This window comes from Rhinopithecus roxellana, chromosome 13 (assembly GCF_007565055.1).
Source record: "Rhinopithecus roxellana isolate Shanxi Qingling chromosome 13, ASM756505v1, whole genome shotgun sequence".
NCBI classification, from domain to species: Eukaryota; Metazoa; Chordata; class Mammalia; order Primates; family Cercopithecidae; genus Rhinopithecus; species Rhinopithecus roxellana.
Genome location: NC_044561.1, coordinates 97,359,744 through 97,371,544, shown reverse-complemented (window position 1 = coordinate 97,371,544; position 11,801 = coordinate 97,359,744). Strand labels below are relative to the sequence as shown.

General features: G+C 38.5%; 1 pseudogene; it reads right to left on the bottom strand.

Annotated features, from left to right (window-relative positions):
- Positions 1-8,269: 8,269 nt before the first annotated feature.
- On the bottom strand, positions 8,270-9,462 carry LOC104680208 (annotated as a pseudogene).
- Between the last annotated feature and the right edge of the window lie 2,339 nt (positions 9,463-11,801).

The following is an 11,801-nucleotide window of genomic DNA, read 5'->3' as shown; positions in this document are numbered from 1 at the left end:
GCTGACATAGGTAGTTCAAAGTGGAGATTTAATTCCAAGTCTTAGAAACCAGGCAAAGGTAGGAAAGTTGTGTGGTGCTTTTAAACAGAATATCCTTTATTGGTACCAATTTCCATATAAATAACATCAATTTTAATATTATTTTCATTAGCCCTAAAGTATTACCTTTTGTTCCTCAAGCACTGTCCCTACAATGCTAGAATTTGCTGAAAAGTTTATATTGGCCCTGCTCAGCTCCAAAATTAAGCATGTCCCATTCACTAAATCTTAATCCTGAATGCAAATCAAGTTCTCTTTCTACTACCCCTGTTCTTATTGCATACCAAACAGAGGCCAAAACTTTAAGAGTGACATCAAAGTAAGAAGATATAACTTTCTATACTTTGTCAGTTACTGATTTAACCCTATACTGGTCCTGTAATATGCAGGTAGCATAACAGGCTATTTGCAAAATTCCATAAAATTGTCTTAGAAGGAAATCTGATGTATCTAATGTATGAGATTTTGAATTAGCACACAATAATTAATATACATTGTAGTCTATTTCTCAGGTCATGGGAGTAATATTATTACTATGTTTTTGAGATAGAGTCTCTCTCTGTTGCCCAGGCTGGAGTGTAGTGGTGTGATCTCGGCTTACTGCAACCTCTGCCTCCTGGGTTCAAGTAATTCTCCTGCCTCAGCCTGCCAAGTAGCTGGGACTACAGGCATGAACCACCACGCCTGGCTATTTTTTTTTTTTTTTTTGTATTGTTAGGAGAGATGGGGTTTTGCAATGTTGGCCAGGCTGGTCTTGAACTCCTGACCTCAGGTAATCCACCCTCCTTGGCCTCCCAAAGTGCTGGGATTACAGGCCCAAGTCACTGTGCCTGGCCGAGAGTATTATAAAATTAAATGTTCAAGTTCAAGCACTTGGGGTCACCTGGTGGTCTAAACTGACGTGTGACTCCTTATATCACCCATATCAGAATTCCCAACTTATCCCCAAGTAGGTGAAGCAAGAGTGTTTAAATCAGCAGGAACCAATAGTGACTTAGCTTAACACCTGTCTTTAAAGATATTGCACATGTGAAACAAATGCATTCTCAGGCATTTAGGCTCATGATCTTCCATTTTATGTTTCCTTCAGCCTACACACTAAAGACCCCAAATCTTCATCCATGGTACAGATACCTTCCCTCAGTTCCAGAAACATGTTCATACACTTGTTGGTATTGACAGCTCAATGTTCTACAGGTATCTGAAAGCCAGTCTGTCTCATGTTGTCTCAATCTGTCTCATTATACTTCCTCTACTCGTTCTTTAACTTGCAGAGAGTTGGAGATCCTGTCAGATGCCCCCATCTCCCTAAGACTCCACAATTATTATGATCATGGAAGAATACAGGAAGTAGTCTTGTCATACTACATTTTGCCAAATTGTTTTCCAAAAATAGTTTTACCACTTTATATTCCTATCAGCAGTATATACAAATTTCTGATTTTCTGAATTCTGCTGAACATTTGAAATATTAGGTTGACATTTTTTCCAATTTGATGAGTGTGGAGATGGTAACTTAGTTTGATTTTATTTTGAATCTCCCTGATTATTCTCAGTGAGACTGAGAATACCTTCGTATGTTTACTGTATATTTTTTTCCTTCTGTGAATTGCCTATTAATACCTTTTTGCTCATTTTCCATTGGATTGCTTCTCTTTTTTCAGTAAAAGTACGACATATATTCTGAGTACTAGTCCTTTGGTGTTATATATGGAAAGAACTTTTTCTAGATTGTGGCTTGTCATTTCTTTTCCTAAGTTGATTTTCAGGAGAGATGAATTAAAGAAATTAGTGCAGTAAATTTTTCAATCTTTTATTATCTGTATTTTGCTTTGTATGTCTTATTTAAAGAGATCCTTCCCTACTTCAAGGTCATAGACATTCTCCTACACATTTTATTCTAATTTTTAAAAAAGTTTTGGGTTTTGTATTTGTCTTTAACTCAGCTGGAATTCATTTTGTATGAGGTGAAAATCTAATCTGCTTAAAAAAATGCATACAACTAATTATCCCAGGAATTATCAAATAGCCTGTTTCTATAGGTGTGCAATGCCCTTTCTATCAAATATTAAGTGTCTATGTATGTTTGGGTCCATTTTTGGGTTCTCTGTTTTGAGCAATAGTCAGTTTATCCGTCTTTATATCAAATATTTTCTAGATTTCTGTAGCTTTAAAATAAACCTTTATATTTGGTAAGGCAAGTTTCTCTACTTTAAGTATTTCTTGATTTTTTTTTTGCCTTTTCTATGAAATTAGGATCAGTGTATCAAGTATGACAAAAATTTATAGATTAATTTGAGTTTTTAAAAATCAACTTTTCCTATTAATATTGTATCTTGTTTAAAAAATCCCATTTCCTAACTCTTACAGCCTCATAAAAATACAATTGATTTTATATATTGATTCTAATTTATTATGATAAATTATATGCATATTCTTTTAGATTCTCTACCTCAGTAGTTGTACTGATGTTTGAAAGTCCACAAAGTTTTTGATACTTCTCCATTCAAGAGGTTGAGTCTAATCACTCTCCCTTGAGTGTGGGTTAGACTTAGGAACACAATTTTAACAAATAGAAAAAGGTGGAAGTGATGGTGTGTCACTTCTAAGATGAGGTTGTAAAAGACACTGCAGCTTCTGTTTGGCCCTCTGTGTCTCTGTCTCTTTCTCTAATGGCTCACTCAGCGAGGAGCCAGCTGCCATGTCATGAGGACACTCAGGCAGCCTTGTGGAAAGCCTCATGTGGCGAGGAACTGAGGCCACCTGCCAACAGTGGGAGGAAGTGAGATGTTCTGCCAACAGCCATGGGAGCGAGCTGTCCCAGTCAACCTTTCAGGAGACTGCAGCCTCAGCAGACATTTCAACTACAATCTCCTGAGAGACCTGGAACCTTTAAGCTGCTTCTAGATTCCTGACCCTCAGAAACTGTTTGAAGTAATAAAGATCTTTTTTTGGGCAGGAAAAAATTCAACATATATTTTATTATAACTATATAAATATTATTCACAGCCAAGTCACATAGTGTACTAAGAAGAAACTTATTTTCCTATGTAACCTTTCACTTCCTAGAACTAATAATTATTTCCTCTCTTTTCTGTTTTACTTGCTTGTTTTCTTTGAAGCTCTCAGCAATTCTTTCATCTTTAATGTTTCAATTACTCTCCATCCTCAGGCGAAGACTTAGATTTGCAAACACAGTGACAACTTTTAACTTTCTTTCAACTTTATAGGAAGTTTGCTTTACACTCAGTGAGATATAATTCTTGAAAAAAATTATTGACCAAAGAAAGCCTGTTTTTTCCTCATTTGTTTGTTTTTCTCTCTTATAATAGCTTTATTGGAATATTATTGACATAAAATTTTATCTACTTAAGCTGTACAATTTGATGTATTGATATACATATACATCGTGAAATGATCACCGCCTTCCAGCCAATGAATTTGTCACCTCTACAGTTGCCATTTTTGTTTTGTGTATGTGTGTGTTAAGGTTTACTTTAAAATCTATCAATTTAGCAAATTTCAAGTATGCAGTACAGTATTACTACCTATTGTCACCATGATGTACATTAAATATCCAAAACTTATTCATCTTGCATAACTGAAACTTTGTACACTTTGGGCAACATAACCCCATTTTGCCCTCCCCCAAGTCTCTGGCAACCACCACCCTACTTTCAGCTTCTATGAGTTTATTTTAGATTCCAAATGTAAATGAGGTCATATAGTATTTCTCTTTCTATATCTCACTTATTTCGCTTGGCATAATGTCCTTCAGTTCCATCTATGTTGTTGCAAATGGCAAGATTTCCTTCTTTTTTCAGGTAGAATCACATTTCATTGTGTATATGAACCACATTTTCCTTATCCACTCATTTGTCAAAGAACGTTTAGGTTGCTTCTATGTTATGGTTATTGTGACTAATGCTGCAATGAACGTTGGAGTGCAGATAGCTCTTCGACATACTGATTTTATTTCCTTTAGATATATATCCAGAAGTGGGACTGATGGAACACATGGCAATTCTACTTTTAATTTTTTGAGGGATTTCCATACTGTTTTTCGTAATAGCTGTACTAGTTTACATTCTCATCAACAGTGTACAAGGGTTCCTTTTTCTCCACATCCTTACTAACACTTGTTATCTTGTTTTTTTTTGAAGACAGATAAGCTAAGAGGTGTTATACAATACCTCATTGTAGTTTTGATTTGCATTTCCATGATGATTAGAGATGTTCAGCACCTTTTCATGTACCTGTTGGCTACTTGAATTTCTTTTTTTTGAGAAATATCTATTTAGGTCCTTTGCCTATTGTTTACTCAGGTTATTTGTATGTTTGCTATTGAGTTGTAGGTGTTCCTTATATATTGTGGACATCAACCCCTTATCAGATATATGGTTTGTAAATATTTCCTCTAATTCTGTAGGTTACCTTTTCATTCTGTTGGTTGTTTCCTTTGCTGTGCAGAAGTTTTTTGGTTTGATGTTGTCCTTCTTGTTTAGTTTGGCTTTTGTTGCCTGTGCTTTAGGTGTCATATTTAAAAAAAATTATTACCAGGACTAATGTCAAAGTTTCCCCCCACCTTTTTTTTTCTTGAGACAGAGTTTTGCTCTTGTTGCCCAGGCTGGAGTGCAATGGCACGATCTCGGCTCACTGCAACCTCCACCTCCTGCGTTCAAGTGATTCTCTTGCCTCAGCCTCCTAAATAGCTGGGATTACAGGTGCCCACCACCATACCTGGCTATTTTTTTTGTACTTTTAGTAGAAACGGGGTTTCACCATGTTGGCCAGGCTGGTCTCAAACTCCTGACCTCAGGTAATCTTCCTGCCTCAGCCTCCCAAAGTGCTGGTATTACAGGCATGAGCCACTATGCTCAGCCTTTTCCCCATTTTTTAAAAAAGAGTTTTATGGTTTCAAGCTTTACACTTAAAGTCTTTAATCCATTGATTTGATCTTTGCGTGTAGTGTAAGATAAGAGTGCATTGTCATTCTTTTGCATGTGGATATCCAGTTTTCCCAACATTTTGGAAGAGACTATTATTTTCCCCATTGTGTGTTCTTGGAACCCTTGTTGAAGATCATTTGACCATAAATGTGTGGGTTTATTTCTGGGTTCTCTCTTCTGATTCATTAGTCGATATGTCCGCTTTATGCCAGTCCCATACTGTTTCAGTTACTATAGCTTTGTAATATAATTGACATCAGGAAGTGTGATGCCTCCAGCTTTTTTCTTTCCCCTCAAGATTGCTTTGTGTGTTAGTCTGTTTTTGTTGCCATTAAGGAATGCCTTTGACTGGGTAATTTATTTTTTATTTTTTGATTTTATTTATTCATTTATTTTTTGAGATGGAGTCTTGCTTTGTTGTCCCAGCTGGAGTGCAGTGGTGCCATCTCAGCTCACTGCAAGCTCCACCCAGGTTCACACCATTCTCCTGCCTCAGCCTCCCATGTAGCTGGGACTACAGGCGCCTGCCACCACACCCAGCTAATTTTTAGTAGAAACGGGGTTTCACCGTGTTAGCTGGGATGGTCTTGATCTCCTGACCTTGTGATCTGCCCGCCTTGGCCTCCCAAAGTGCTGGCATTACAGGAGTGAGCCACCGCGCCTGGCCGAGACTGGGTAATTTATAAAGAAAGAAGTTTAATTGGCTCACAGTTCTGCAGGCTGTAGTGGAAGCATAGCAGCATCTACTCCTGGTGGAGGCCTCAGGAATCCTATAATCATGGTAGAAGGCAAAGTAGGAGCCAGGATATCACATGGCGAGAGTGGGAGTAAGAGAGAAGGGAGCAGGGGGACTGCAGATGTCATACTCTTTTATTATTTTATATTTTTTTCCGCAATAATGTTGATTTATTATTACTTTATGGACCAGATCTGTGAAAACACACAATCTATGTTCCATGGTCTCCAGAAAAGGGCAAGCATCATTAGGATCATATAAAACTTGTACAGTCAAAATACAGACAATTTCATAATCAACTGTACCATTGGAAACACATAGGACATATGAGTTGGTGAGGTCACTAGAGCCAGGTGAGATAATCTACATAAGTTTCTCCATGTAATTAAATTTTGAGGGAGATTTTCTGGGATTGAAGATAAACAGAAACTGAGGAAGAAGTTTGGGCAATTACCTGGTCCAGCCCCCAACAAATGCAAATAAGGACCTGGTTGTCAAGGAAAATCCATACATCAGTTCTCTCTTAGATATCAAAATCAGAATCTCCAAATGCACTGATTTAATGAAACAGATTTTATCAACCTAATGATCAATATGTTCTCACGTATTCATAAAATTGCCTTTAAGTCCTTTTTAACTTTTGTGGTACTCTGAAGATGCAAGAAGCTAATTAGTATCATTTTCATAAAATCTAATACACAAGATAGGAGGCTTATGTCGTGACAGTCAGTATTGTGTCACCTAATGGCCAAAAATAACCCAAATCATTGAACCTTTCACCACATATCCTATTTTGATCCTGATAATCATTTTTAAAAATTGAAATCAACTTTATTTAAGAATTTCCAACATTGACAACTCTTATAAAAAGCATCCAAGCACAGGACACAGAACTGTAGCAAACAGCATTCTTATGGGTAGCTAACAGACATTAGAACTTCCACCCTTCTTTGAGACACCTGAGCTCACTGTGAACTTGGCTTCCAAGTACTTCAAAGCACACCACAAGCTCTGTTTATATTGTCAACCCATCAGCTTCAGTTCACATTACCACACTTATTTTTTTTTTTTTTTTTTTGAGACGGAGTCTTGCTCTGCCGCCCAGGCTGGAGTGCAGTGGCCGGCTCTCAGCTCACTGCAAGCTCCGCCTCCCGGGTTCACGCCATTCTCCTGTCTCAGCCTCCCGAGTAGCTGGGACTACAGGCGCCCGCCTCGTCGCCCGGCTAGTTTTTTGTATTTTTTAGTAGAGACGGGGTTTCACCGTATTAGCCAGGATGGTCTCGATCTCCTGACCTCATGATCCGCCCGTCTCGGCCTCCCAAAGTGCTGGGATTACAGGCTTGAGCCACCGCGCCCGGCCCACATTACCACACTTATATATCAGTAACAGAAGAGAACACACACCATACAGCATTCATAGCAGTTAACAAAAGGGTAGGAAAATACAGGTATTGTTTCACTGAACACATGCAACTAACGTGGGTTGCCTAAGAACAAAGGTCATTGAAAGTCTTCCAACACATGTGGATGTCCTTTGAATGCAAAAGACTTTCATACATTGTTTATTATTGCTGTCTGTATACTCTGTCACCAAAATTACAGGATTGAGAGACATATCTCACCAAGTTAAAAAAATATTCATGATGCCTCATCAACTCTCTATCTGCACTCTCTCCTTCTCTCTCTCTCGTTCTAGCCTTCCGTGCCTTGGCAGCACCACCAATCCCACACAAAGTTTCAAAAGTTCAGACAGCCTGCTGGTTTCATATCACAGCCTTGTGTTCATGACGTTGATATGACTCCATGAAATAAAGAGTAGTGAATCAAAATGGGAACACCCACTGTCAAAGACACAACCTGTGAAGTGTGATGATGAATTCTTGAATGAGACAGCATGTAGATGGAAGTATTTCTATGGCAGGATATTTACAGTGCTCCTTTCAATGAAATGCTTCTGTAAACATTTGAAATGAGATGCACTGCAGAGATTAAATGAAGGCTTCATATTGTACTTTTATATATGAGGTGGCGGGGGACAAGTGTTAAAAAAACAAAAGAATCAAACACTGTGACACCATGATCTCCCAAAAGGAGATTTTATTAAGGAAAAAAATCATATAGTGGGATTCAAATTAAGACAAGGAGGAAAGAATGTAGTTCTAATCAATGATTTCCATTTTGAGCACTCAGAGTTCACTTGGTAAGTCCAGGGATAAAATATTACAGATATCAATTGTAATGTATTGATTTTCCAACAGACAAACAGCCAGTCACTTTCAACCACTCAATATTTCAACTCTTTATTTATTCAACTCTTTATGTAACTCAACTTTTAATATATTCCAACTCTTTGTGTAACAAAACTTATACAATTCCTTTATCTCTTCATCTTTTTCTAAAGAAAATTGTCAAAAATACTGCTGAATATACGCCACACTGAACAAACCAGTTTTGAAAATTTTTGGATCTTACCATATACTTACCACGAGTTTAGGAAAATTTGAATTCCCACTATTCCGTACTATAACCAACTATAACCCAACGTCTACATTTCCCAGCCAGAAGATTTAGAATCCATGCTTGAGCCAAAGCCTCCATTAAAACCATTGCCTGATCCTGCATTTGATGCTGATTCCCAACCAATTGCTGCACCAGAGTTCGAACCACTGTAAGAGTTATTTCTAGACCCAAAGACCTGATTTGGCTCCCTCTGCATGTTGCCTTTACTTTGGTTATTACTTGGTGGGCCTGACTGGTTCTGCTGGCTGGCTAACGTGCTCATCGTACCCCAACTGCTCTGTAGCCATCATGACTGGATTAATGCTGAACACACCAAAGTTCATCTACTACCTATATTAGTATCTTGGTTGTTTTCCAAGCCAGATGCACCCCTCTACTATTACCAAATCCACTCATATTCCCAAATCTTCCACTTCTATCTATTGCTATTGTGTGATTAGGCTTGGCATTGGATATGTGTATGCTGAGTCCTTTAATGTTCAAGTCCTCTCCACAAGGAGATTGGGCAATCTGATCATCTGCAAATGTAACCAAGGCAAAGGCCCTGAATGGCTTGGGGATGAAGACATCCACCACTTCTTTGTACTGACAGAAAAACTGCCATAGCTCATCTGCAGTCATGTCCTCTGTACAGCACCCCACAAACACTTTTCTGCGTCTCAAAGGCTCATCTGGGATTTGCTTAGAGTTGGGAAATTTAGTCATACCATCATCCATCTATCATATGTCACTGTGGCATTACTTTCACGTGTGTTTTATACTCCGTAGAAAGAATAAAGCCAAACCCCTTTGACCAGTTTTAATATCTATCTTTACTTGGACTTCTCCAAAGGTACTAAAATATTCTTTCAGATCCTGTTGCCATAGGAGGAAAAACAAACTCAGAGCACAAACTCACTAATTACCAGTGCTATTAAATAAGATATTTTCTGGACTGCTCTTCATTTTCACTGCTGTCTCACCCATTTTTCTTTTGTTATCTTTGGGACAGTTGACAACATATACCAGATTTCCACTGTCAGCATCAGGGGCATGCAGAATGCCTTCTATCAGCAGGATACCTTTCATACATTGAGACACTGGATTCTTGTGGTGAAGCCCACATGTCCCTGGAAACTGGGCTATAACTGTGGACAGCAGCACTACCTGATTGTATTCTGATGATATTTCAATGAGCTCCTTATTCTCATCTTCACTTACCCAAGTGTATTCAGACATCTTTTACTTCTCCACTTAGGCCACCACTAGAAAGTCCAACAGGGACACTGAAGCAGTGACGGATCCAAGCACAGCTTAGTTTATTCTCCTTGATAATCACTTTTATTGTTCTTCCTGGGACTCATTCAAGACTTTCTAGAATTCATATTAACTCATGGCCAAACATAAAAATAAGTTGTAACAAGGGATACATAATGTAGAATATTTGGAAGAGCGTCTCTTGGTTCTTGCCAGCCACGCTCCTTTGGATGTTTAGCTTGTCAGCAGCGATCACCATGGCCAATTACTTGATCTGTATCATCATCCCACATAAGCAATTGTTATGTCTTCAGTGATGAGAGGAAAATACACTCCAATGGCAAGGTAAACCGTTTCTGCCGGAGGGACAAGTAAGAAAGATTCAGGATGTTGCAATTCAGGAGGCTGAGTTCTGACCCTTAGCCCCTAAACCCACTGTCCTCATATGAGAAGCCATGCTGAAATTTACACAGCAGCACATCACAGATCTGTGCAGGCACTGAGCTGGCAGGGCATTGCTCATTGATGGTAGATGCAGTGTTTACAGAAGTGTGTAATGTGAAGTGCTAGTGCACAAGAAGGGCTTGTGGTTAAATGTGTTTGAAAAACACTGCATACTATATCCATTGGCCACACTTTGAAACAACCAGATCTTGCACAAACTCAGAGCACAAACTCACTAATTACCGTGAGGATGGTACCAAACCATTCAAGAGGGATCAGTTGTCATGACACAAACATCTCCCATCAGGCCTCACCTCCAGCATTGGGGATTACATTTCAACATGAGATTTGGAGGGAACAAATGTCCAAACCATGGCACTTTGGCTATTTGGGATCCATATAAATTTAAGGATTTTTTTTTCTATTTCTGCCCTTGGGATTTTGATAGGGATTGCACTAAATCTGTAGATAGCTTAGGGTAATGTGGACATTTTTAACAATATTAAGTATTTTCATCTATGAATATGAGATATCTTTCTGTTTGTGTCTTTTAAAACTTCATCAAGGTTTTATAATTTTCAGTGTACAGGTCTTTTACCTGCTTAATTATTAGATATTTCATTTTGTTGCTAATGTAAATGAGATTGTTTTCTTAATTTTCTTTTTGGCTATTTCATTGTTGGTGTATGGAAATGCCACTAATTTTTGTATGTTGATTTTGTACCCTGCAACTTTACTGAATATGCTTATTGGTTGTTCCAACAGTTTTTTTTTTTTTTTTTGGTGTAGAGTGTTTAGAATTTTCTATGTTTATGATCATGTCATCTTTAAACAGAGATAATTTTATTTCTTCCTTTCTGATTTGTACACCTTTTTATTTCATTTTCTTGCCTGATTGCTCCAGCCAGGACTTCCGATACTATGTTGAATAATAGTGGCAAGACTGGGCACCCTTATCTTGCTCTGGATCTTAGAGGAAAAGCTTTGTTTTCCTCAGTGATTATGACTTTAACTGTAGGTTTTTCATATATAGTTTTTATTGTGTTAAGGAAAGCTCCTTCTATACCTATTTGGTTGAGAGTGTTTACCATGAAAAGATGTTGAATTTTGTCAAATGCTTTTTGTGTATCTATGAGGTGATTGTGTGGTTTTTGTCTTTCATTTTGTAAACATGGTGTGTCACATTGATTGAATTTCATGTTAAAACAGCTTTGCATCCCAGGAATAGATCCCACTTCATTTTAGTGTGTGATCCTTTTAATGTGCTGTTAAATTCAGTTTGCTAGCAGTTTATTAAATATTTTTACATGTATATTCACCAGGGATAGTGGCCTGCAGTTTTCTTTTCTTGTGTTGTTGTTGTTGTTGTTTCTGGCTTTGGAATCGGGGTGATGTTGTCCTTATAAAATGAGTTTGGGAGTGTTCCACCTTCTATTTTTGGAATAGTTTAAGAATGGTTAGTATTAGCTTCTTAAAAATGTTTGATAGGGGGCAGAGCAAGATGGCCGAATAGGAACAGCTCCAGTCTCCAGCTCCCAGCGCAAGCGACACAGAAGACTGGTGATTTCTGCATTTTCTTTTTCTTTTTTTTTTTTTTTTTTGCGACGGAGTCTTGCTCTGTCGCCCGGGCTGGAGTGCAGTGGCCGGATCTCAGCTCACTGCAAGCTCTGCCTCCCGGGTTTATGCCATTCTCCTGCCTCAGCCTCCGGAGTAGCTGGGACTACAGGCGCCTGCCACCTCGCCCGGCTAGGTTTTTGTATTTTTAGTAGAGAGGAGGTTTCACCGTGTTAGCCAGGATGGTTTCGATCTCCTGACCTCGTGATCCGCCCATCTCGGCCTCCCAAAGTGCTGGGATTACAGGCTTGAGCCACCGCGCC